General features: G+C 33.1%; 1 long non-coding RNA gene across 2 annotated transcripts; it reads left to right on the plus strand.

Annotated features, from left to right (window-relative positions):
* The first annotated feature begins 224 nt into the window (after nucleotides 1-224).
* LOC132049512 (uncharacterized) lies at nucleotides 225-3,804 on the plus strand. 2 transcript variants are annotated; one of them, XR_009413102.1, is made up of 4 exons: nucleotides 225-615; nucleotides 1,223-1,301; nucleotides 1,565-1,679; nucleotides 3,231-3,804. It is a non-coding gene; the product is annotated as an uncharacterized LOC132049512 (long non-coding RNA). The 2 variants fall into 2 exon arrangements; XR_009413101.1 differs by lacking the exon at nucleotides 3,231-3,804 and having other exon boundaries at nucleotides 1,565-3,182.
* The last annotated feature ends 2,005 nt before the right edge of the window (nucleotides 3,805-5,809 follow it).

Below are 5,809 nucleotides of genomic sequence, written 5' to 3' on the forward strand. Positions count from 1 at the left end.
ATGTTGAATAGTTCATTTGATTACTTACAATAAAAATGAAAATTTATATTAATACCTTACTTGTGCTACCAATGAGGATTGTGTTTTGGCATGAACAAGTAGAGAATAAGCAGTTTAAACCGCCAATGCACTAACTTTCATTACATAATGTACTTCAATATTAAAAATAACTATCGAAAGTTAAAACAAATAACGAACAAATTTAAGAATATTTTTCTATTTCTACTATTATAGGAGCACCGGTTTGAAGCAGGATCGTCAACACCAAGGGTAATATTGGTATTTCACTCTAACCCATGCTTGCTTCAATAAAGAACACGTGTCCTTTTCTACCATCATCATCATCAAAGAGACACTAGAACGTTCCATTCCACTTTCTTTCCAATTTTCAGTTCAGCCATTTCTAGCAATTTTTTTTCTTTCACTTTCTTCATTTGAACTCATTTACTTAGTAACTCCAACGTCTATTCAATTCTCCATCCTGTATTATTCTTTTTTTATTGGTTGATTTCAAAGTTGGGTGACATGCTTGAAATTAGTTTGGTTTGCTGCATCTAAGAGTGTGATAGTCTTGTTTTACTCCAAGAATGGAAAACCCAATTCGTCATTTCCTAGGTAAGTTTGATGCCTTTGTCTCTAGAATTTTCTCATTTCTTACTCTCTCTAATATATATATACACACACACACACTTCAAAAGCTAAACCACATTCACTCAATCAGTGATTGTAGTTAAATTCAATTTGTTAGGAAATAATCAAATCAAACCAATTTCTTATTTGGGTTTGATTTACCATGATTGTTTTCGAAGATCTTGGTTTTTAAGCTAATTGCTACTTTGAGTCTTTAGTGTTAGAGAACAATTTTTTTTTTCCTAATGTAATTTAATTCGAGCATGAATTTCTTTTATTTTCTACAGTATCCAAAAAGCTGCGAGTATATAGGTTCTTGTTTGGTTACATATACTCGGGAGGAAAGATTGTGTTTTTGTTTTGGAATTTACCATACCAGCTTAGAGGACAATCGATTTTCAAAGACACGTCAGGGGCCCTTATTTGCTTTGCGTATTTTTTTTTTAATTATTATTATTATTATTATTATTTATGGGATTTTGATTTTAGCATCTGCTTTGAAATTATGATTTTGAGAATTCAATTGAATTTCCATTTCAAAGATGGACCAAATAATTGAAAGTCTCTAAATGCACATGAACTTTTATTTCAGTTCAAGGGGAAGAAATATACGAGCATGCGGGAATCCAAGGAGAAGTTATAGTGATTCGTGTGAGCCTCATATTTGAGGGGTAAGAACTGAACTTCTCAATTATTAAGGGGAGAAGCTATAGTTATCTTGGAATTTGGATGTAATGCTATTTCTTATCCACAAATGTAGCTTAGGTAGACTCAACTTATATTTCTACAGGAGAGAAAAAAAAACTTATATTTAGTAGATTGTAGTTAAGAAACTGAAGAGGAAGTTCAGTTTTTCTTCTAAGGAATGCATGAGTCGATAAAGAAGTACAGGTTTGTCACTTGATTCCTTTTAACAAGAAAAAAGAAACTGCAGCCGCTACTCTTCGGATGTGCACGGGTAACCTGCTCACTTTGCAATAGCTCGCAAACCACACAAGAGATGTGAACTGCACTGGGCAAGCCTGGTGCAACGGGCTCTGATGGAGGTGGTCTGTTTGCACTTAACATTTGATGGTCCCAAAAGTATAGATAAGATGGTATTGATCCACTCTTTTATATATAAATAATAGAAAAGCTTGCTTCCGTATATTGACCTTGTGCATACTGCATACTAGGGTTTTTAATCTTTCTATACACAATCCCTTGGAAAGTTGAATTATCCTAACTTTATCAAACTAAAGAAGATCTCATGGAAACAGACGAGTTTTTCTTCACACCGGAATCCATGGTACTAAAGATGTCTCCTTTTTATTCCCTTGACTTAGTAGTCCTTTATTTCATATTATGGAATTTCACTGAGAAATTGGTATCTGACTTTCAAACTGATTACAATTTTGCAGTGTTAAAGTATACAACCACAGACTACTATAACTTCTGACATTTACTCTTGGTGGATCTGTTCCAGCATTTCACACAAATATAAATGTTACAAAATGTGGTGGTGGAGCACAAACGATGCTATGTGTATGTCAGTAGATACAATCTGCAATTTAGACATTTTCCTAGAAAAATTGATACTTAATTCTTACAGAGAAAGAGAAAAAGAACAAGAAAATGATGACAAACTTGGTCATGTAGACCAGCAGTATCATTCTTATTAAATTAAATTAAAAATAAACATGGACAAGTGTCTATACATAATACTTGAGTTTTTCTGATGTCACAATCCAAATTAAAAGATTATTGAAGTTTTAAGATCATGAAAAAGTTGGATATGGAAATAGAAAAAAAGCAAGAAAGAAAAGAGATACTTGAATCTGAATATAGCATGTTCTCTATTTGTAATCCATTAGAGCAAAATGTTGAATGCAATTAGCACATCCATGTGAATGTTGAAGTAGAAGAAACTTCTTTATGGACCAAAGAAAGAAGGAGACTTTCTTTATGCATCTGATGAGGTTAATGGCTTTGAGAAAGTTACATCTGTAAGATGCGCAATTGTATTGCGATCAACTGATAAAGTGATTGATTACTGAAGCACTTCAAGAGCATGGCCCTTACTTTTGTTTTCATTGCTTACAATTATTGCTTGTAAAACCTGAATTAAAAACAGATTTAACATTAGAAATTTTTGTTTTACTTCTCTATGATATTTTTAACTATAAAAGGTAGAGAATTCTCTACTGAATTTTTTTCCTCACTTGTTGCATTTGCATCTCTGTACATAAATGTGACAATTAATATTTTCAGAAAGTTGCTTTTCTAACTTAATATCCGGAAAGAGCGCGTAAATTTCCCTTTTCAACTGTTTAGTTTTACTTTTTGAGATTTTGCAAATAATAAGTACCATTTTAATGCTACAATAGTTACTTGGAAATACTTAGATATGATAGCTTTATCAGTTAAGTTGCTTTCCTTTGATCTAATTTATATAATTGCAACTATGCCCTTTTTCGGTTATCAAATTACAAGATAATGTTGATGATTCTTTTCGCTCTTAAAATAATTTAATCAGGTATAATTACATAACTATTCTGCAGTTCATGCCATTATTTTAGATGAGACTTCATATCTGACCTTGAGATTCTGACATTTTTCAGATAGTCCAACTACACCATTAAATGAGTGCAATCTGGCTACTAATGCGGCTAGGGCTGATATTGGCCCTACTAAAGAGCTCCGATAAGTTACTGCTTTGTAGCTTTTCACACTTGAGCTACTGTAGAATACTATGAAAAGTTAATTGGTTCTCTCTTCTATCTTATTTATTGTAAAACAATATTGTTGAAGCATCTACCATTGTAATTTCATTGTTGTCTTATAGTATCTGAAGCAAGTATTCAAAAATTGAGCTGTTTCGAATTGGTCATTGAAATCACTTGTGGAAAGGAGCTAACATATTGCTGGGTGGAAGGCCAAATCTGAATTATGCAGGTGTACAAAACCCCAATCAGTTCGCTAATCGTCTGCCCAACCCTGGAATACAAGGATGATCTTATCCTATTTCTGATTCATTTGCTCCACTTTTGTGCCAAGAAATTGGTCAGCCTAGATAGAATGGGGATGGCGACTCTTACAATCAAATATATTGCATGGAGGGTTCTTTCATTATTGTAAAATAGAAGCATGTCATTGGTACTTCAACTGTAGTTAGGTACACCTTATCTCTTGTACTTTCAAATATAAATATAGAATTTAATTTGTGCGATGAATGGAGTTGCTATTGCTTAATTAGGAGCTTGAATATGGAAAAATCTTTGGAGGAAGCCTCGAATGGGGCGGCCTCTGATGCGAATTATCTTGGATTAATCGGAGTTCGAATGTGGATATCAAGCGTCGAATAGAAAATCGAAACGTAGAAAAATGAGGTAGGAGTTGATAAACTTTTGAAAAGTAGATGTAGAATAAAAAAAATAAATTTAACTTAAAAAATAAGATTAGGACCTAAAGAAATAATTAATTAAAAAATTTAAAATTTTGGAAATTCTAATAGAGATATACATACATATAGTAGTAGGAGTAATAAGGAAAAAACTTATAAATGCATTTTAATTTTTCATACTAGGATATTTATCCAAAAATAAAAAAAACTTTTTATTATGTACACCCATCTAGTCTATATTTTTTTTTAAACTATTATAGAAGCACTAGTTTGAGAACGATTCGTCGTCCGTCATGGCATTTCCGCAAATAAAATGAAAAGTGAGGGTAATTAATAAATCATTCTTCAACTCTTATTTTAACTCTACACGTGTCCATTTTGGCAGGCCCTACGTGTCCTTCTTCACATTTTAAGTGTCTTCTATTTTCAAAATACCCTCTTTCAATTTTTGTCCAGATCTTCATCATCCTTCATTTCTTTGTTTTTCCAAGTTCTCTTCGGAAAATTCCCAATTTCATGGGTGGATCTTACATACTTTGTCGAAAATTTTGGTATTTCTCGCCGATAAAGGCCGGAAATAAACTCCCGAAGGACGCCGCCGTCGGTGACAATAAGAAGAATACGAATATAATAATCCCAATCTAATCTGTCGTTTGGTCTATTATTACTTTCTCGGCTTTTTTCTTTTTAGTTTCTTAGTATCTCTGGCCATTAGCTATTGTTTCATTCTAGATTTCTCCATTTACTCTTTGATTTTGGCATTTATTAAACCTATGAATTTTGATGGGTTTGTTTATATATGGTAATGTGCTATGTTGGTTTTGAAGCACAAGTGTAGTACCTGTATATAGCTGAAGCAAGAAAGTGTTTGGTTTGGTTGTATCTGTTGAAGCTTAAAGTAAAAAGATTTGAGCTTTATGAATCTATCTTGTCCTTCTAAAGTTCAGTATTAACTGTTGGTATAATTGTATGTTGAATCTCTTTTCTCCCAGCTGGTGAAAAATGTGGTATTGAATGAGATTTTGTTTATCTTGCCAAACAGGGGTGGTTTTACTGGGAAGGAGATAAATGAAGGGCTTATTCATGACTATGAGTTTCAAAATGATTCATGGAATAAATTGTGAGGATGATTAAAAAGTTCTTGAACTACAAGTCTCACTGATTGATAGAATGCTTTATAGGACTAACTCAAAATGTATTGGACTGGCTAAGTTATTACATGAATTGTTTTAGAAAATGTTTTGAAGGAACCGTGTGTATCTTTTACTCTCACTTTGTGCTTCTTCTTCACCTTCTTTCTACGAAAAAAACTGTTTTTCTGTTTCTGGTGAGTGCCTTTGCTTCTGCCTCTTTCCTTTTTATTCCGTGTTTCTTTTGGTTTCTTTTAAGTGTTTTTGCTTGCTTTGTTTTGGGGTGTTATCAGTGGTTTTTTTCCCAGTTTTCGCACTGGAAGCCAAAATGGTAGCTTCTTTGTAGCACTTCCTAAATTAGTAGATTCATGTTGGAGCTTGCAAACACTTGGATGGTATGTGATTTGACGCTTCCCTATCACATGCAACAAGTTCCTTTGCAGCCTTGGCATGGTATCCTTCTCTTTGCCCCATTAAATGCAGACTAAGCCTTAATATTGCAGGTCCCTCTGAACATTGTTTGGTGAAACCATTTTCATTTCTGTTTTATTCAGCTCATAGAAAGGCATCAATGGGAAATAGGAATTACTTATTCAGTTATGTTGGTAACACTGATTCTCAAGTGAGTGTTGTTTTCTTCATAGCTGATTATTTCGTCACTATTCAT

This window comes from Lycium ferocissimum, chromosome 3 (genome assembly GCF_029784015.1).
Source record: "Lycium ferocissimum isolate CSIRO_LF1 chromosome 3, AGI_CSIRO_Lferr_CH_V1, whole genome shotgun sequence".
Classification (NCBI taxonomy): domain Eukaryota; kingdom Viridiplantae; phylum Streptophyta; class Magnoliopsida; order Solanales; family Solanaceae; genus Lycium; species Lycium ferocissimum.